Genomic DNA, 22509 nt, shown 5'->3' on the forward strand with positions numbered 1-22509 from the left:
AGTTCAATTTTTGACATTCATTTTGTATCCTGGCTAACCCCTTGAAGCCCTCTCTGTGTTTATCATTATAAACACATTTAGCAGAAAAAAGAGACAGTATTGCTAGCAATGTTTTAGCCAAGAATAGATGGTGAAACAGGAATGAACAATACTGGCTCCTGTCAGGAGGTGGAGGAAGGGAGGGGAGGCCACAGAGGGAAAGTTGCAAACAAAATGTTTCTCAGAGTGTATTGATCCAATTTTTTTTTTAAAAAAAATCTCCAATTTATGAATGTGGAATATTGTGCTTCTGTACTCACAAGTTGAAAAGGCAGGAAATGGCCCAGTGTTGATGCACAATATTGTGCCTGCCTGCATTGCCAGCAAGAAAAAGAAGGCCAAGTTTTACATAGCTAAATTTGACAACACCCATGGCAACAGTCAAGGTGGTCTACAGCAGCAGTCCCCAACTGTTTTGGAGCCATGGACCGGCTGGGGGGAGTGAGCTCCATGCGCAGGGGTGAGTGGGGGCACCCCACACTCAGGCAGTGGGCATCTCACGCTTGCGAGCATACACTTCACAGTGACATGCCGCTCGCAGGTGTGACACGCCCACTGCGTGAGCGTGACACGCCCACCGTGAGTGCAACATGCCCCTGCACGAGCATGACACACCCACTGCATGTGTGTGCAGGGGAGTGGAGATCCGTATCTGTGGCCCATTTCTGGCAAGTCCACAGACTGGCACCGTACCATGGACCAGGGGTTGATGACCCCTGGTCTACAGGATACCCTTTTGTGCTCACTACCATTCACAAAGTGACACCACACAAGGAAAAATCCTGGAAACCGAGTACCCTTTTTTCATCAGTTAATCACTTCTCACATGAACACAAAGCAATTTACAGTCTGTTTTTCAACTCTTGTGCAGCAATAATTTCAAATACAGTGGTATCTCAGTTTACAAACACCTCATTTAATGTAATTTCCAGTTTACAAATGAAAATCCTTTGAAAACAATGCCTTGGTTCACAAATTTTTCCCCGCAATATGAAGCAAGTTTGCATTGCGCCTGGGAGATTTATAGTGCCGCCCCCGTGCATACATTCTTATGGGAAACCGTGTTTCGGTTTGCGAATTTTTGCATTACAAAACGTCACAGAGAACGCATTAATTTCATAAACTGAGGTATGCCTGTAGTTATAGTGCGGTTTCATCATACAGAATCCTGTGATTTGTTATTAGATGAGGTACCTGGAATGCTCTGCTGAAATTCAGGGAATGCATGAAACCTTCTCAGGAACCTGCTAATCTCATGTTCTGTAGCAGGGGTGTTTAAAGTATGGTCCGTGGGCCACATCCGACCCTCCTGGCCTTTTTATCTGGCCTGTCTGTGTGTGCATGCACATGGGCGCACAGGTGGGCGGGCATGAGTGCGGGCAGGTGAGCAGGTGTTCAGGTGGGCGGGAGTGTGTGTGTGCGTGCATGCATGAATACATGTGGGTGGGTGGGAGTGCGTGTGTGTTCATGCAGTTGGGAGTGTGTGCCTGTGAGCGGGTGGGAGTGCATGTGCGCACATATGTGTGCAGGCAGCTGTGCGGGCATACTCATGTGCATGTGTGTATGTATGCATTACTTTGGCCCTCAAAAATATATTATGTGGCCTTCATGTGAAAAGTTTGGAGACCCCTCTTCTATTGGATGGACAATTAAAGTGACATCAAACTGCTGTGAACTGTAAAATAAATACATTTGCAGAAAGTTCAAGTCCAGAGTTCTGTGGGTGTTATATGAAAGGAGTGCAACTGTGACCTCTCTACGTTCCACTGTAGACGGCCTTGTCATTCTGATGAGGCAGATCACATGTCAGCCTCAGTACTTTGCAGATGCACAGACACTTTCTAGGGATGCTCAAGCAGTTGTAGTTAGGGATTTTAATCCTGATTTCAGGGGGTACCTGATCTCAGGGTATCTAATATGCATCCCTTGGATTAAGGTGTAGATTGGATTCCAGTAATCCTTCAAATTCCCCCCACCCCTGCCCATATAACTTTACAAAACAGTTCTCATTTTTTAAAAACCAAATTGCTTGTAAAAGTGCATATTGTGGGATAACAGGCCAAAACAAAAGAAAAATATTTTTTTTTATAAAAGGAAGACAAAAATGTTGTGGCACCTTGAAGACTAGCTGCTGTAGTTTAATGTGAGCTTTTTTGGACAACTCCACTTCCTCAGACAGAAGCGTGGAACTACATAGGAAATATTTATACATTTATACATGACCCCAAAGCAAAGACCGTGTTTGGTCACAAGTTGTTGACACAACAATGACCTTAAAGACCCCTGTTGACATTTTGTTCCCCTCCCAGGAGACATTGTTCTGTCAAGAGTGACAATGATTGTTGGCTAAAATAATACAAGGCCATTGTGGCATTCACCCTAAGTTATATGCATTATTCATAAATTATATGCTAATATGGTTGTGAGGCGGGGCCAAAGGGGCTGCTGAAGAAGTGGAGCTTGGAAGAGAGGAGTTCAGTCAGAGTCAGAAAGAGCTAGAGAGAAGAGAATGGTTTGGGATGTTGAGCCAGTGAGTGTTTAAGGAGTGATTAGGCAGTGATTAGGCAGAATGTGACCAGTGTTAATTAATATAGAAGAGATTAAAGTAAAATGTTGAAGCTTTGTGGAACTTTAAGAATGTGCTTAAGAATTATACCTGAAACCACGTATAAATCAATAAACCTGTTTCTGTTAAAAAGTCAGTACTGGATGGACCTTAGTTTTTCATAAGAAATAAGTTGATAAAGAGATCAACTGGTGGCAGCGTGTCAAGAGGCGTGTTGGGATACCTTTGTGAGCTCTGGGGTTTGGTGAAACAAGCAGGGGCCACGGGGTAAATGCCACAGCCATAGGTAACAGGAAACATGGTAATGAATATCTTTTATCATCAATGGGGCTTTTGAAGTGGCACTGGTTAGCTAGAAAAGAAGTATACCTGGGAATACAGCCGATACAATACAATATCTTACATTTAATAATGACCTAAGAAACCCTGGCTTATATTGATATGAATTTTAAACATATACTGCATCTCACCTGTCTCTCTCTTCTTGTCCTCTATTTCTAGTTCTCCAGAATAGCAACTTTCAGATCCTGTGCAGAGTGTCCAGGTAAATTAAAACAATTACAGGTTTCTGTTGCCATTCCTGGTGTCCAATTTGTGTCTATTAATTCTTTTGTGCAGAGATTATCTTGTTTATTCTATGTAGAGTGCAAAGGGCTTTGTTGGCAAAAAAAAAATGCCATAGATAACATTGACAGAGGAACAGGTAAATGTACCCTTGGAAGTCACTCTGCTTGCAGCTGTAATGGCCAAAACATCTGCTTAGATTGTTGTTTGTTTTGTTTCCTTGTCCCCTAATATTTTGTACTGTCTACTCTTTTAAAGAGTCTTGGAAACTCAAAAGATCACACACTTTTGTGCATTCTGATTAGTTCTAATGAACTTCTTATCTAATGCTGATTTTTATTTTGAAATATGTCCTTTCAAAGAAAATGTATTCAGAACTGCCTGTTTTTTTTTTGGAAAGAACATACTTAAATACAATGATTTTCAAGAACACAAATTTCAATTCACATTTTTATATGGATTTTTTAAAAAAAAATCACAGTTGGATCCTGAAACAGAACAAAATGGGTTTCTGAACAGACATGTGTGAAACTGACACATACCAGCAATAGACAGTCTATCAGTTCAGTCCTAACTGGTTTTTTGCATGTGATCAGAAGTTTCCATTTTCTCTCCTTGTTCTTTCTTCTGATGAACCATTTAATATCATGCGGTGGGTGTCATCCGGTTTATGAGTTATTTATAGCAAGCAGGATGGAATGCTTTGTTGTTGTTGGGTTTTTGTTTTTGGCAGAAGCCAAGTAATATACATGCAAACAGATTGTCACTGTACATATTGGATTTTCATGTAGGGTTTTTTTCCCTCCTGCAGTTAAAATCTTAATTGTATAAGAGCAATTGGTGACATATTTCAGTTTGCAACAGGGATATGCACCATAATCAGCTGAATGCTAAAACAATCTGGGCTGTATGTGCAATTCCGTAGCTATCACAGGGTGGAACAAAAAAAATATATCCAGGGGCCATCATGAGGTGGAATGATACCCCCTACAGATCCTTCACATTAAATCTGTCATCCATGGAGTTTAAAATATTAATATTTAAAAAGTGATGCAAGCGAAGTAGAGTGTGGTGGCATCACTGCTCCAATTTAGTGAAGCACCACGTAGTGGCATCACATTGCTATAATGGCAGATTATGGGCAGTTTGTGGACTGGGAAAATGATGGTGAGGACATGTTACTCTCAAACTTGAGAGGCTGACCATATTTTGATCATGAACTATTACTGGATTTGCTGTGTGTCTCATGTTTCCCTGGGGTGAAGGTAGGTAAATTAGTCAACTAGAAATCATTCTAATGTCCCTGTGTAACTACACACCAATGTCATATCCATTTCTGTTGGAATACAATTTTTCTTAAGAGATCTGAAAATATACAAATATCTGCATGATCATGGACAAGGATTAGTTTGCAGTGCCTCCAAAGGGACATAGGATGGGTGGCTTCAATTAGAGATGGACAGGTGTCATTTCAAGTCGTTGGTGCTGTGTTATCTGAAGTCATCGGTGCGGCACCACAGATATCACATATTCCCTTCTCCCACCCCCAGCTGGCTTCCCCACTCACCAGCAGGTGTGCACTGCTTTTCTTCTGCTCTTCACATGACTGTCTATTCGTAGCAGGAGCGTCTGATTAGCTCCTCCACCTCCGCTGGCAGCTGCCCACTCCGATGAGGAGGCAGGGCAGGGATTCCTGAAGCACAGCCTTTGACTGGGTGGCTGCCAAAGGAGGCGGAGAAGGGAAGCAGATGTTCTTGCTGCGACTGGACAGTTGGATAGAGAGCAGGAGGAAAGCAGCATGTACTAGCTGGTGAGTGGGGAAGCCACCTGTGGGATGAGAGAAGGGAATGTGCAGCATCTGTGGTGCTTTGCTGATGACTTGAGATGACATGGCATGAAGCGATTTATGCCCATCTCTAGTTTCAATTTTGGGATGTGGTGGCGCTGCAGGCTAAACCGCAGAAGCCTGTGCTGCAGGGTCAGAAGACCAAGCAGTCGTAAGATTGAATCCACGCGACAGAGTGAGCGCCCGTTGCTTGTCCCAGCTCCCGCCAACCTAGCGGTTCGAAAGCATACAAATGCAAGTAGATCAATAGGGACCACCTTGGTGGGAAGGTAACAGCGTTCCGTGTCTAAGTCGCACTGGCCATGTGACCACAGAATATTGTCTTCGGACAAACACTGGCTCTATGGCTTGGAAACGGGGATGAGCACCGCCCCCTAGAGTCGAACACGACTGGACAAAAATTGTCAAGGGGAACCTTTATCTTTTACCTAGTTTCAATTATTCAGGCATGAATTGGGAACGGTACATGTCTCTTGTCTACACAGTCTCAAAAGAAGACAAAGTGCTGTAGGTATGCAATGGCATGGGACCAAGCAATCACCCCTTCCACCCAATGCTTTATCCAGTTGAACTACCTCCATGCTGCACATCTGGACATCCAGATAGGATTCAGGATGCTCTTTGGACCAGAGAATAGCAAAAAGATAGAGAGAGTAACAAAAAGATTCTCAATTCCCAGATGACAACTGAGATCAATAGGTTCGACACAAGCATGGAGAATTGTGACCTTCCAGGTATTTTGAGACTGCAGTTCTCATGACCTCCAGCCCATGGATGATTGTAGAACAACAACAACAACAACAACAAATCTGGAAGGCTGTTCTTGACCAACCCTTTTATATACTTTTTCCTTTGTGCACCCCAGGCAGCATACATGAATGTGTCCGAAGCTCTTTCAGGTGTTAATTAAGCTAAATACAGCACATATCGTTGGGGCTACTTTGGCCCTTCCTCTTTACATCTTCATTCTTATTACCCTTCTCCTAATTGATGCCTCTGAAGAGGATGGTTCTAAAGAGGCTGGCTCTAAAATCAGTGTCCTGAGCTCACATGGAGAACATCCATGGGTAGAGAAGCTTTTCCTCCTCAGACTTCTCACTTACCACGTGTTGGAGAATGACAAAACTCAAAAAGGAGTGTGGAAAAACTACAGCACTCCTCTCTATGCATGGTGCCAAATTATAACACCTTCAGTCAGAGCTCACCTTGGAAGAAAGAGGGAAAAGAACCTCCAATATCTCTACTGCAGACTCTGAGTGAGCCACACATCAGCTGTCTATCTGAAATGTTGTGCTGATACCATATTGATGAGACTGGTTTTGAAAGATGAACATCTTTTATGATACACTTCTTCATCCAAGACTGACTACCATCACAGAAGTTATATGAATGGGAGCTGGGCTAGTTTTCTGGCCAGGATCTCACATTGCTGTGATGGCAGCTTAAATAGGAGACAGAAAGAGAGGGGAGGGGAGGGGAGGGGAGGGGTGGAGAAGGAGGACTAGCTACCTCCCACTTTTTGGCTTAACAGCTTTAGTTGCCACCCTAAGAACTGATACCAGATTTCCTCATTCACAAACATCATTTGCTCCACATGTAAAGTGAAAAATGGGAATGAAAAAGTGTGGTGCACACTCAGGAATTTTGACATCATTCTCTTCGGCTTGTTGCAGAAAGAAGGGAGGTGGCACTACAGAAATAACCAAGTTCGGAGACCTAAATAACCAAGGGACTTTGGTTTTCTGGTGACACCGTGAAATATGTGGATGAATTTATATACATAGGGCAGGAAAGGAGGGCCAACTGGAGCAAAAACTAGCTATAACCAACTGTCTTTAAGCTGAGAACCATGCTTCCAAACTCGATCACAAAAACTTGAAAGTCTTTGAGGGACTTGCCTGTACCTTTCTGATTCAGGGGGAAAAAATGCAATTCTAATATGGGGCTTTAATCCCAGCTATTATAAAAGGCAGTCAAAGATTGAGTTTATCCCAATCTCTTTTTGTTTTTGTTTTTTTAATTCTGGATAATACAGGCTTCAAGTGAGGATGGAGAGACAAAAGGGAGGCTTAGCTAGTATTAGGACCAGGAACACAAACATGATTTGGTTAAAAATAGGCTTGGAAGGAAAGGTTCTCCAAGGGGACTTCTCCTGAAATAAAGGGTTTAAGAGCTCCAGCTTGGAGTAAGAGAAAAAGCAAAGATTACACACAGCATGGGATCCTGAGCAGGAAATTGTGCACTTCCTAGGAACATTCTTTGTTGACCACCAAACGTGCCAGAAGACTCCCTGGACTGAGAGGGCAAGAACTTGCACCTGGATGCCAGCTTCCCTGAGCTTAAGAGAAGTACCATTTTCAGAGCTCAGACATTTTACATGTTTGCATGACAATTCCCAGGATTCTCCATCCAACTTTTATTATTTTCCGGGCCAATGCTTCCAATATACAGTATATATAAAAGGGTGGGATATAGCTATATCTGCTCCTGGACTCCTTTGTCAGGGCATGTTAGGATGATGAGCCCAACTTGCTACTTTTTAACCTGTATGGAGGAGGGATCATAGTGGAAGATTTTGCTGCCAAAAGGAGATTTCTTGTGGAATATATCTACCTTGCCTCTCTGGACAGAAATCTGGCCTTTCATTCCGTTATTACATGATGACTTTCCATGGACTGCAGAATTGCACCCTTCATGATATTTTCATTCCTGAAGAGCCTCATGGTGCAGTGGATAAACTGCAGTATCACGGCCAAAACTCTGTTCACATTCCATCCAAGGTAGCCGGCTCTAGGTTCACTCAGCCTTCCATTTATCCAAGGTTGGTTAACTGAGTGTCCAGGTTGGGTGTGCAATGTACAGCCTGCATAATTAAATTGTAAACCACCCAGAGAGTGCTTTAAGCTCTATGGGGTGGTATACGAGTAGCACACTTTGCTTTGCTTTGAAGGCACCAGAAGCATTTAATGTAAAGTAGTTAAAAGCTTTCTATCCCCATGTTCCAAGGCTCCCTGGGGGGTCCCTTTTGCCTTGGGGAAGTCTTTGGGAGCCTCAAGACATGGGGGGAGTCTTTAACAGTAAAAACAAAAAACCCTACTGGATTGCCACCAGTGGGATCAGAACTGCCATCATCAATCAGGCAGCAGTCTTTTACTAACAGAGGCTTCCCTCCCTGCCACATTCTGAGGCTCCCAAAGACTTCCCCCCAGTGAAAGGGAGTCCTCGGGAGCCTTGCAACCTAAAAGCAGGGGGATAGGAAACTTTGAATTACTTAAAATTAAATACCGCTGGTGACCAATCCAAGCTATATTGCAGAAAATTAATCCAATAGGATTCTCCCCCCCCCCCCGCCCCGGAATAAGACCATTGGTCTACCAGCCCTGGACTCTCAACTCTGAATGGCAGTGGCTCTCCAGGATTTTAGACAGGGTTCTTTGTTAGTCCTACCTGGACATTCAGGAGATTGGAGCAGGTCCAAGCCACTATTAAAAACAAACTTTATCCTCAGAGAAAAGGGAGGGATAGGCGAGTTCTGAGTCACAGATTGAGTCCGAGTCATCGTCCTGTGACTCGAGTCCCCCATCTCTGATAAAAAATGAACTAGAATAAATTTTGCCCACATCTCTGCCTATGCACGGGGGCTTCATGACCTCCTCATGGCCATTTCTCTACCCTAGGAGTACATTTAATATTGTTTCTTTTTCCATTTTTGTGATTCATCTAGGGAATAGAGTGAGTCAGAAATTAATCACAAAGAAGAACATGTCTGTCTCTTATCGAGCCAAGAAAGCTGAACAAAAGCACACTCAAACGGATGTGCTTGCTACTCAGTACGCTTTTTAGATTTGGGTTCTAGGAGATTAAAGGCATCTGTTTTGCCCTGTGCTTCCTGGGCATACCGGCATCCCACACTGGCAGAGGCACTAATTAAACAAAATGCCGGTAGCAATGGCGTTCTACAAATGGTTACGCAAACTAACAGCCCAAATGATTCCCCCCTTTTCTTTATTTGGTTGCTTCAAGGATATGCATAAGGTCCAGGAATGGTTGAAAAGAAAAGGAGGGGGGAGGAAAGCAAAGCGAGATGTAAGCTTTGTAATCCTCTCTAGTGCTAAATTTCCAAAACCTGATGCTACCATGAAAGGATCAAAGCTGTAGCTAAAACCATTTAAGGGGTGCCACAAAATATATTCCCCGCTATGCAGACCCAAAGCTTCCATTGTGACATCTGATGTTGCTGGATAATTAATTCTGACCCCTGCCAAGCTCTCAGAAGTACACATTTTTATTTAATTAAACTAACAACAACAAAATATTCGAGCAAGATGGAAATCGCAGATGCAACAATGTTTTCAGTTGCCATGGTCAGTTTCTTCCTGGTTTATCTCTTTGCACCAACATTTGAAGCCATAAATGGGACAAGAAGATTTGAGGAATTAGATCTCCCTCACACACAGTGCACTCAGTATGAACCTGTGTAGGATTTTGGTTGCCTACAAAAACACCTCATTACAGTTTCCTCCTTAGAGGTGAATGCCTGGGGAAAAAAATATGTGGTGTGTTGAAGATTTAAAACACAGTGATCTTATAGGTGATAACCTATAAAGCCCTAAACTTTGAGTCCGAACTGTCTCAAGGACCACCTCTCCCTTTATGAACTTGTCTAGGTGTTGAGATAATGAGGAAAGGCCTTTGTCTTGGTCCTATCACCTTCATAGGAGTGGTTGGTGGGGACATGAGAGAGGGCCTTTTTGTTTCTGCTCCCAGACTCTGGAACTCCCTCCCACAGGAAGCCAAACTGGTGCCATATTTGCTGACCTTCTGCAAACAGGCAAAGACCTTTCTCTTCAGGCAACTTTTCCCTCCTTGACTGGCTGCCTGAGTGGGAGTTTTAAATGGATTGTTGTACCTTATTGCTCCTGTCGCTTGTCGCAGCTCCTGCCAACCTAGCAATTTGAAAGCATGTAAAAATGCAAGTAGATAAATAGGTACCACCTAATTGGGAAGGTAACAGTGTTCTGTGTCTAGTAGCGCTGCCCACGTGACCACAGAAACTGTCATCGGACAAATGCTGGCTCTACGGCTTGGAAACGGGGATGAGCACCGCTCCCTAGAGTCGGACACGACTGGACTAAATGTCAAGGAGAACCTTTACCTTTACCTTACTGCTTTGAATGTGTGGGTTTTTTGTGTTGCTTTGTTTACCTCTTTTAGAGTGTCATTTGATTGATCCCTTTGAGTATTTGTATACTTACTATTTCTAACTTTAAATATTGTCTTTTAATGATGTAAGCCACCTTGAGTCCTTTTTAAGGAAGGAAGGAAGGAAGGAAGGAAGGAAGGAAGGAAGGAAGGAAGGAAGGAAGGAAGGAAGGAAGGAAGGAAGGAAGGAAGGAAGGAAGGAAGGAAGGAAGGAAGGAAGGAAGGAAGGAAGGAAGGAAGGAAGGAAGGAAGGAAGGAAGAGTGATCCTCCAGATGTTGTAGGATTCAAACTCTTATCAGACTGTTGGTGAGGAATGCTGAAGTTTGCCCATCTGCCTTTGGGACTGACATTCTTAAAATGTGAGAAAACAAAGGGAGAACCCCCATATCCCTTCTCACTGGGAGGCCAGAATGGTGGATTCTCATTAGCCAGAGATTCCCCATTCCTGTTTTGGGACACATTGGGACCTCTGGATTCTGCATGGAGTTCCCAAGCTGATCTGTGGTCCTGTTTTTATCTAATTGATTTTTATTGGATTTTAAACTGCTCTATTGACTCTGACTCTGCAGCTGCTTAGTCTATTTTAGTGCTGTGTTTTTATTGTTTTAATTGCCCTGCTTTTATTGTAATCTGCTTTATACGTTTTAATTGGAAAAGGGGGTGGGTAAAAAAAAAAAGCAAAGATACATGCAGTGGCTGGCTGGCTTAAAAGCACAGCCCTTCCTATTATCCCGATTACCTTTTTTTTATACCTAATGTTCAGTTAACTATCTTGAACCATATCTTCTAATTTCCTGGAAGTGTTTCCCCATCAAATTTCATCGCCAGGCTCCACCATGGTTATCTGATCTCACGGCATCTGTTGCTCTCGTTTTGATCTTTACAAAGCTTGGGGGAGTTATTATTTTTTTTAATGAACTGCAACTCCCAGGATTTCAGCAGAAAAAAGGTTAAAAAAAAGTAACTTTCCCAAGGCTTCCCTTTCCACTAGAGATGGGATATTCATATTTGTATCCCCAGGGATATGAAGATTGAGGACACAGGTAACAGAAAAGACCAGTCCTCTCCCCCCCCAAAAAAAAACCAGTGGCCCATCCATGACCAGCAGCATCCCCATCACACCAATCACAGTTGCTGCTTCCCTGCCTCCTTGTGCTGCTGACCAATCAGGTGAGGAGGCTGGATAATGAGTCTCCTTGCTCAGCGACTGAGTGGTCAACAGTGCCAAGAGCCAGAGAAGTACCAACGGGGCTAATTTCATGATCGGCATGAGAGGGATGTGCTGGCCTCACGTACTGCACAGCGACCCATAAGTGGACAGGCCAGTTTGGAAGGAACTGGATTTCTCTGCCACCTCTGCCAGTGATATTCGTATTTTTATCCCTAGGGATATGAATATGAATATCCCATCTCTACTTCCCAGCTATGTTGATGGGCAGCTGCTGGAGAAGCTTGCCTGTCCTCCGGCTGTCCTCATCCATCTAGGAGTTACAATAGCTTTCTTAAAGCTTTTTTGTTATTTTTCTCTTTCTTTCTTTCTTTCTTTCTTTCTTTCTTTCTTTCTTTCTTTCTTTCTTTCTTTCTTTCTTACTGTGTTTTCGCGAAAATAGGACAGGGTCTTATATTAATTTTTGCTTGAAAAAATGCATTAGGGCTTATTTTCAGGGAATGTTTTATTTTACAGTCATGTCATCTTCTTCTGGTTGCTGCACAATGGTGGAGGGTGGGGTTTCACCTTATTTTTGGGGTAGGGCTTGTATTACGAGCATCCTGAAAAATCATACTAGGGCTTATTTTCAGGGTTGGTCTTATTATCAGGGAAACAGAGTATATATCACATGGGCGACGTAGATATGTTTCACCCCAGTTCCACAGAGTTGCAGGCTAGGAAAATCCACAACTTGCAGAACAGATTTAAGCAATGCCGTCTAGAGTGTTCACGACGAACAGATAGGCGGGGTATAAATAAATAAATAAATAAATAAATAAATAAATAAATAAATAAATACATACATACATACATACATACATACATACATACATACATACATACATACTGTACATACTGTACATACTGTACATACATACATACATACATACATACATACATACATACATACATACATACATACATACATACATACATACATACATACATACATACATACATACTATATGCGGGATTTTTTTTAAAAAAATCCATATATATTTAATGTACGGTGCTCTGAAGTCTAAGTAATGTGTGCCTATGTATTTCACTCTGTGTGTATTGAAGGACAATGTTCTTTGATAGCCAACAGAGTTAATCCTTGTATTCACGGAGAGTGAATAGTGCATAATATTCTCATCTGGCAGGAAAGAATTCCATGCCACAATCCAGCTCAAGTTAAGCACATTTAAGTCCCATTGTTTTCAGTGAAAAATTTTAAGCGTGTGCTTGACTATCCCATTGAAATCAACAAGACCTAAAAGTGCCCTCGCTTGGCTGGCTTGCCCCCTTTTGTCCCTTGTCATCTAGCCTTTTGTAATAAGGCAAAGTCGGCAGGGTTGAGAGAGGCCTACACAGGAACAGATGAGAAATGGCAAGTCACTTGCAGTGACTCCATCGCATCAGACAATCCAACCAGTATCAGTTCTGCAAAGGGCTGGAAGCCAGGGATTCATTTCACTGCATCCTTCCCAGATGAGAGAAGTTCAGGTTTCTGTTTTTAGATAAACAAGATTTTTGTCGAAGTGATTTAACAGCTGTAAAAAAGAAGAGAGTGAAGGAGAATGGAAGCAAGGGGGGGAGGACCAAAGACATCCCTTTTCAGCAATCTGTCTCACGGTGGCAGATGCATGTCAAGGGGCGCGGCCTTTAGCAGGACCCAAGGGCTGGCCAGACCATTGCCAATTAATCATCCAGTAAAATGCACTTGACAGCTTGGAGAAATCTCCGATTCCCTTTCTCATGATTGCGTTGCTAATTTAGCTCTTTATACTTACTTTGAATAGTTAAAACTGTCTGATCATTCTCCCTTTTGGGGGAAAAAACACCCTCTTCTTCCATTGTAAGGATATTTGCCACATACAGTTCTTCCACTACAGTGAATGTGCACATTGCGATGATCGTTGCTGCTGCTGCTTTTAATTGAATCTTGTTGCTTTAAATTAAATTAATGATTTTGTATTATAAGGACTTAACAAACAGAGGAACATTACATTTTTTTAAAGTTAGAATAGGAAGAAAAACAGGAAGTAGGATAGGTTGAGAGAGGTGTAAGGAATACTTCAACTCCCATTAGCCCCAGATTGTGGCTGAAATCCTGTTGCATAACTTATATTTAAGGAATGGCAATGACATCACTTGCAGACAGCAATTGCTGTCTCATGGCTTTTTCAGCTCCTATGTAACTCCTTTCATTCTATGAAAGCATTGGGAGCGATGGGACAGAAGGAGAAGGTCTTCATTGAAGAAAAAAAATGTCTCTGTGTTTGTAAAATTATTCAGTGGCAGCAATTTTTGGTAATTAAAGATTTTGTCCACCCATTCTGTAGCACTCACAACTTCCTCATGATGAAAGGGATTACACAGGAGTGGGAAAATCAGTGGGACAGAAGTAGGAAGCTTTTAATTGCCAAACATTGCTGGCTCCTAATAACATCATCACTCTACTACAGGCATGAGTTCATATGAATTTCTTCAAATGACCAAACAACAATAGGTACTTGTACACTTCCACTGATAGTCTCAGAGATCTAGAGATAAGAAAAGTTAATTTTTTGGAACACAGCTCTAAGAATTCTCCAAGCAGAATGACCAGCTTGCCCAATTCAGGAATGGTTGTCTTCTCCCACCAAAAAAGAGAGATGTTGTATTGCTCATAGTAGTAAAACAACACCAAAAATCCTCCAGTGGACAATTCCTTTATTATGATCACCTCTAAGCAGACAAAATGACAAAAGTTTTTCAGCTCTGTAGAAAACTGTTAATTAACTGAAAAGCCTGCATTTTGTGTGCACTAACTCTTGATTCTAATGAAGGTACAATATTACCCATCAGAAGATTTTTTTCTCCAAAAATGGACCACTACCCCCCACATCTCAGCATAGACCATGAATTACATACAAAACCTCGGCTAAGCAGAATTTCTTTTCCATGTCTATGCTTACTTGGCCAAGATTCTGGACATTTTGTTGTGAATGGTATATGTAATAATAAGTGTGTGCTGTCAAATCAGTTCTGACTTATGATGATGAGCCCATTTCATCATTTTAGAACTAAAGAATACCCAGAAATGGTTTGCTGTTCCCTTCTTCTGGGGGCATCCTTGGACTGTGTATCCTGCCCAAGGCCACACCGGCTGGTTCTTCTGAAATGCACAATGAGAGAATCAAACTTCCAACCTCTGGCTCCCCAGCCAGATATCTAACTCACTGAGCTATCCAGCCATGCTGTATATGAGTGCTCCTTCTGGAACTGTTGAAGTTTACAGATCAAAAATTCCTTGTCAGGGCATATGTCAAGAAGTCATGGACCATGTTTGCTAACATGGGTTGTAAACCACTATGCCCTATATTTATTTATTTATTTATTTTCCAGCAGTGGTAGGAATTCTATAATACTTACAAAATTTACAGGAACCTACAAGAGATATTTGGTAAAGCACTTTCCTACTTCCAGAGTCTGTTGGATTGCTGAAATGCCAATACCTGTTGGACCTCAAGCACTCATCTACAGAAGAATTGGGCATGAGCGAGCCTGTTGTATTCCTTCCTAGTTCATGCAAGGTCTTTCTGCAAATTTCTATTTTTAAACAACGTTTGATAAAATAAAAAAAGGATTGGTCATCATTACACCAGCTTAGGAGATGCAAATCACAAGCCCAGGCAAATCTTAAGGGGAAGTAAGGTAATTCATTCCATTAATCCTCTCCCATACAGAGTCGGAGGAAATCCTGGTTCTAGTAAGTGGGTTGAAGAAGGCTAAGACCTTGTCATTCATAAGTGGAATGCTTTGGCTAAACTTGCTGTTCAGACATTGAATTTTCATTTTCCAAGTTAATTGTAATCCACTGACAAAGCTGGTAGGAAGCTTGGACTACAGTTGCCCACCAAAGAGATTTGTTTAGATTAGAGGATATAAAATACACACATACCTCAACATTACGCAGTTCAGATAAGTACCAGGAAATGAGAGAAGACTTGGGGAAGGGAGGGGGCAATTATGAAAAAAAAGCATCTTATTTTACTGATTTTACAGCCCTAAATGCTGCACCAGAATATTTGCATGTGTTAATTAAGTATAAATCCTGCTTCTCTTCAGCTGTAACCCAAGGGATCGTTACGTCAGTCTTCCACTGTGTACAGTCTTCCCCATTCTTCATATGTGGAGAGAAACATCATTTTCGCTCTCATTTTTATAACTGAATTCTTCAAAAAATCCCTCCGGTTTATGAAAGTGGAATATTGCCAGGAAGTGGCCTGATATTGGTAAACAATATTGTGCCCATGTTGCCAGCAGGAAAAAGGATGCCAAGCTTTGCATAGCAAAGTCCAACCTGAATACTGAATGCTGACAACACCAATAACAGCAGTCAAGATGGTCTACACTTGCAGTGGTCCCCAATCTTGGGCCTCCAGATGTTCTTGGACTTCAACTCCCAGAAATCCTGGCCAGCAGAGGTGGTGTTGAAGGCTTCTGGGTGTTGTAGTCCAAGAACATCTGGAGGCCCAAGGTTGGGGACCACTGGTCTATAGAAATGTAGTCCTTAATAGTAATTTTTCCAAGCTTTGTCTTGGGCTATAAAAAGGCTTGCTATTTGTTGACTCTGAATAAATATTATTAAGTTCTTGTGATGTTTGAACCTGTCTACAACAAAAGGAGAATGAGGCCTCCCTCAAGTGTTTGGATGTTAGATAAAGTTGGGGTGGGCTTTCGACTCCTTAGGGAGCTATGGAAGGTGGGAGGAAATGCAGAGAAAGGTGTGTATGTGTGGTGGGGGGAGAGCCTTGTCTGTTGTCACAGGAGATCACATGAATTTGTGCTATTGTCTGTATTGGATGCAACCAATGGCTAGTGGTCATGAAGGGAGGAACTACATGGGGGTTGTCTAAAAAATACAGTATATGATGATTTAATCCTGTCTCCTTGCTGAGTCCAATATTGATTTTAGAGAGTGGGGGGAAATGAGATGTATAGTAAATATAACTTTGAGAACCGCCAGGACAAGGATGGCGAACCTTTGGCACTCCAGATGCTTTGGATGACAATTCCCAGAATCCCCCAGCCTGTACAGCCAATGATAAGCATTATGATGGTAGTAGTCCAGAACATCTGGAGTGCCAGAACTTTGGAGGTTTCTCCTGTCTGGACTCTTGGCATATTCTAGGAATGTGTCTGTCTTTTATTTTTATTTTTATTTTTTGCGTGACGACTCCTAGAATTCTCCATGTATTCCCCAGGCAGAATTCTCGGAGTGCCTGCCTTCAGACACGCACCTAGAGAAACCTTCACACACCTGCATAGTTAGGATTTGAATCCATAGCCAGATTTTTACTTCTCCTTCCTTACCTCCCTGTCACCCATATATATTTGTCTCTAAATGCTTTTTATAGTTTTTTTTAAAAAATGCTAAATGCTTTTTAATGCTCTGGAAACAGGAGAATGGAAGAAAGTAAGGCTATTATCTCTCTACTAGGTCACCGTGGACTGGACTAGACTTGCAATAAGGCATAGAATATTAAGGTGTTTTATAAAATATTTTCACCTTTTTTTCTTGGCCTTATTGAGTGAGTTCTTCCCATCTCTGGTTTTAAAACCCCATTTAAAAAAAAAACCCAAAGGATTCGATGGCTTTGATCAAGTCCCAGGGTCAGTTTTCCAGTTTGTAAAGTAGAGCAGTGGTCCCCAACCTTGGGCCTCCAGATGTTCTTAGACTACAACTCCCAGAAGCCTTCACCACCACCTCTGCTTGCCAGGATTTCTGGGAGTTGAAGTCCAAGAACATCTGGAGGCCCAAGGTTGGGGACCACTGAAGTAGAGGGCACTTGAAGGCAGCAGGAAGAGAGGAAGGCCAAAGAGGAGATGGGCTGACTCCATAAAGAAAGCCACAGCTTTGCATTCACAAGCCCTCAGCAGGCCTGTTGAGGACAAGTTATTCTGGAGGCCGTTCATTCATTAGGTCACCAAAAGCTAGAGGTGACTTGACTGCACCTAGCAACAATAACAAAAGGGAAGAGGGTCTTCCCTTAACAGGAACACAAAAAAGGTCAAACAAATGAAAGAAGGAATGAACAAACAAACCAGTCTTTCCCCAGATTAACATTCCTTTGCAGACAAACCTCTGGAGTGAAATGGCCAGATTCTAGAGACAGTAATGACAACATGGCTCATGTATGTATTATTACATATTCAGGGTCCTTCCGGGCATGCTAGTTTCCCTACCCCAAGAAAAACGAACTCCGCATTACAGGTAGGGGCCCTATGCTGTGAACTGTAGCACAGTTTGTTCACAAATCCCTTCGTTTTTCTGCCTCTTTTAAGGATTGACCTACATTGCATGACAAACTAGCAGAGACGGAGACAAGGCACAGAGAGGTCAGCAAAAGGTTTTGCTGCTTTTTCGAGGCTTCAGTTTCATGCTGGCAGGAGAGGACTCAGTGGAAAACACCGGTCCAGGCTTTCTTTTGGAACACAGATGGATGACATAAAAGCTATGCATCTTTATTATCAGACATTGTGTAGCATCTGGAAGTGGAACAGAAAGGACTGAGTAATTACATTCCCAGTACCTGTCCCGGGGACAGGTGTATTGTTCCGGGATCTTTCGGTGTCTTGTGCAAAGCTGCCAAAGATTGATGAAAATCATTACATTTTTTGCGTAGTCAGCAGTCTCAACACCAGTGTCACAATCCTTTGTTGTTTCCATTTTACCTATTTATTTGTTTTCCTAGGAAACAAGCCGCCAACTTTGGAAAGATTACAAAGGTTGTTAGAAAAGTATGCATAGCTTGTCCTGTGGAACATAAAAGCGGGCGGGTGAGGAAACTTTTGTAAAAGTTCACCCAGTTCTTCATATTTGGAATTGAAAGAATTTTTTTCAACAAAAACTTTAATTGGGGAGAATTTGAAACAGACAAATGTGTCCATCCAGATTTAGAAAAAAACTAACTTTTTTAAAGCTTGAGTTTTTACCTCCTTGTATTTGGCCATGTTAGTACAGCTATTAGGGTTATCACCCGCTTTTTTTTGGAGAGGCTCCTTAAGTTTAATGCCTGTATGGCAAGCAGGTACACCATAGCCCTCTCCCAGAGGGGAATGATATTATTAATGGAAAGTAGCCAGTATGATGAAATTTTGTTTTACAAGTATCTATTGAAGAATGTGCAAACAATTGCAAATTACTTATTAAGGATGGAAAGAAACTGAGATTAAAAATGTGTATACTGTCTCAGCATCCTTAAACAAATTACCAAATTCAAATCAAATACATTTATTGTCATTGTAAGTATATTCACAATATACCCATAACACGAAATTCACACAGACACTCAGAGAGCAGACCTACATGCACACACATAAAAAATCCCCAAACACTCTCCACCCACTAAAAATCTCTTCCTTCCTTCCTTCCTTCCTTCCTTCCTTCCTTCCTTCCTTCCTTCCTTCCTTCCTTCCTTCCTTCCTTCCTTCCTTCCTTCCTTCCTTCCTTCCTTCCTTCCTTCCTTCCTTCCTTCCTTCCTTCCTTTGTCACAGCATTGACACTGAACATGATTCCCACTAAGATTGAAAACAAGTATAGATTAAAGACAGGCTGTAGGAAAAACAAGCAAAAAGATGAAGGCAAATCATAATGGCCAAAATTCTATTAGTTATGTATGCCAGAGTAACAGAATTGGTTTAAATCTTTTTGGCGAATTGTCGCAAATGAAAAAATCAGCATAGTCATTGACTAGGTAAGGTACTGTCGAGCACTGAATCATGCAAGTTATCACCCAACAGCTGATGCCTACCTTGACGTCTTGAACTGCAGCAGTTTACCAATGAGATTTATGCCAACTGCTTTATGCCATCAGGCATTACTAATAGGATTTTAGCCAATACTGTATTTATTTTCATCTAGCAAAAAATAATAATAATAACCAAAAACGAACTAGCAACATGTGATTTCTGGAGTATTTTTCTGACCTTGTGGAAGTTTAAAAGTACAGAGCATTATCTGAAGGGCTATGATAAAAATGAGGGATGACTTAGGGTTAGAACGTTTGGTATTTCCTAGACCCATTGAGAATTCCAAAGGTACTAACGCTACCCCAGAATGGGATCAGTTTACTGACAACTTATTCAGTATGTTACTCTTATTTTTCACATAATGGTTCACTGAAAAAATACACTGAGACAGTGTCAGATTTTATCTTCCTGGGCTCCATGATCACTGCAGATGGAGACAGCAGCCATGAAATTAAAAGACACCTGCTTCTTGGGAGGAAAGCGATGACAAACCTCAACAGCATCTTAAAAAGCAGAGACATCACCTTGCCAACGAAAGTCCGCATAGTCAAAGCTATGGTTTTTCCTGTTGTGATGTATGGAAGTGAGAGCTGGACCATAAAGAAAGCAGACCGCCGAAGAATTGATGCCTTTGAATTGTGGTGCTGGAGGAGGCTCTTGAGAATCCCCTGGACTGCAAGGAGAACAAACCTATCAATTCTAAAGGAAATCAACCCTGAGTGCTCACTGGAAGGACAGATCCTGAAGCAGAGGCTCCAATACTTTGGCCATCTCAAGACTCCTTGGAAAAAACCTTAATGTTAGGAAAGTGCGACTGCAAGAGGAGAAGGGGACGACCAAGGATGAAATGGCTAGACAGTGTCTGCGAAGCAACCAACATGAATTTGACACAGCTCCGGGAGGCAGTGGAAGATAGGAGGGCCTGGCGTGCTCTGGTCCATGGGGTCACGAAGAGTCAGACACGACTAAACGAACGAAACAAATGAAAGCCGATTGGACTTGGAAGGTCATGGATACTGGTGGCATGGATACTTCAGGTACAATAAAACAAAAGTAAACTCTGACTTCAATAACTATTGCAGTCGACAAGCTATTTTAAGGATTTGCAATACTTAAAAATTAAGACGATCACCAGTAATGCCATGATGGGTGTCCCCACAGGAGGGCAATGACATTCAAGGGTTAATGGTTAACCCATAAAGACATCTTCAAATTGGATTGGGGGGGATATAAGGTGTAGCTGAGGGAGGATTTAATGAAGGAAAGCGATGTTTGTCAATGATTTGCATATATGCAACTATCAGAAAGATTTAAAGCAGACAGAAAAACATTTGAATTTGCAGAAGAAAAATCCATGTTTGAAAAAGACCTGTGTAACAATGAGGGCCATTTGATTTCTAAGATGTATAAAACGCTTTTGAAATTTGATACAGAGGAAGAGCAGGTCAGAGTGTGAATAGTTAAATGGACAAAGAAATTTGGATATGACATCCAAATGGAACAATGAGAGGGCATGTGGAGGGACAGACTGAAATTTACAAGGAGTTGCAACTTGAAAGAAAAGTTCTCTAAAATGAGGTATATATGGTATTTGTGAAGGCAGGAGGAGAAGGGGACGACCGAGGATGAGATGGTTGGACAGTGTCATTGAAGCAACCACCATGAACTTGACACAACTCCGGGAGGCAGTGGAAGACAGGAGGGCCTGGCATGCTCTGGTCCATGGGGTAACGAAGAGTCGGACACGACTAAACAACAACAACAAAAATGGTATTTGAGGTTGTCCCAAATGTGCAGAGTGGTATCCAATAAGTTTTGGGAATGTGAAGGGAAAGAGGGTTCTTGTTATCATATGTAGTGGACATGTGCAGTGGTTGTAAAGTTCTAGAAGCAAATTTACTTACTAATGTGCGAGATATTGCAAATTAACTTGTAATTAAAATCAGAACTGTTCCTTTTAAGTTTAGTAGACAACCATGTAGAAAAGAATAAAGCTGTACTCATTAGATATTTGACAACTGCTGCAAGACTCCTCTATGCTCAATATTGGAAAATAAACAAAGTATTCTTAGTGGGTCCGCATAGTCAAAGATATGGTTTTTCCAGTAGCAATGTATGGAAGTGAGAGCTGCACCATAAAGAAGGCTGACCACCAAAGAATTGATGCTTTTAAATTGTGGTGCTGGATGACACTCTTGACAATCCCCTGGACTGCAAAGAGAACAAACCTATCCATTTTGAAAGAAATCAACCCTGAGTGTTCACTGGAAGGACAGATCCTGAAGCTGAGGCTCCAATACTTTGGCCATCTCATGAGAAGACTCCCTGGAAGAGCCCCTGATGTTGGGAAAGTGTGAAGGCAAGAGGAGAAGGGAAACAACGAGATGGTTGGACAGTGTCATCGAAGCAACCAACATGAATTTGACCAAACTCTGGGGGGCAGTGGAAGACAGGAGGGCCTGACGTGCTCTGGTCCATGGGGTCACAAAGAGTTGGACACGACTTAACGACTAAACAACAACAAAATTCTTAGTGGGTACATTGGTTGGAAATGGTGTAGCTGTTAACTTTAATTAAGGACAGATCATTGATGAACTTTAGAACCATTTGGAAGCCCTTACTGGACTTTCTGACAAACAAGAAAAAAGATGAACTGATGGCATGTGGCTTCAAATTGTAGAGATCTGGATATAAACGAGGATACTCCCGAATATGGATTAATTTTGACACAGTGGATACTAACTTGGAAGCACTCACTATAAATTTGTGAAGGAAAAATTGGTAAATTGTGTAACCAACGATGGGAAGTTCTATAATATCTTTGTTTTGAAGAATTTGTTAAACTGGTTTGCTCCTATTTGAACCCCCTTCCCCTCAGTGTATCCCTTATATGAGAAACTTAATTAAAAATAAAAATACATTGCTTTACCTGGAATATAAAAGTACTCCAGTGGCAAAGTACAATAGATTGGTTGGGATTATTTCCATCCCGTCTGCTTTTTTTTTTTTGCATGTTAAATATATATAGTTTAGTACTCCAGAGTCATGTTTTGTTGCCAAAATCATATAAAAACAGACCAATAAGATAGGCATTTTGGGCCAGTCACTGGACAACTTCTAAACAAAGCAAAGTATGCTGCTTATATACTTCCCCATGGTGATTAAAGCTGTCTCTGGGCAGTTTACAATTTAATTATGCAGGCCATGTATTGCCCCAACATAGTGAGCTTGGGACTTAGTTTATTAACCTCAGAAGGAACTCAAGCCTGCTTCCTCAGCCCCTTAGGATTGAACTCTGG

The sequence above is a fragment of the Pogona vitticeps genome, chromosome 2 (genome assembly GCF_051106095.1).
Source record: "Pogona vitticeps strain Pit_001003342236 chromosome 2, PviZW2.1, whole genome shotgun sequence".
In the NCBI taxonomy this organism is placed as follows: domain Eukaryota; kingdom Metazoa; phylum Chordata; class Lepidosauria; order Squamata; family Agamidae; genus Pogona; species Pogona vitticeps.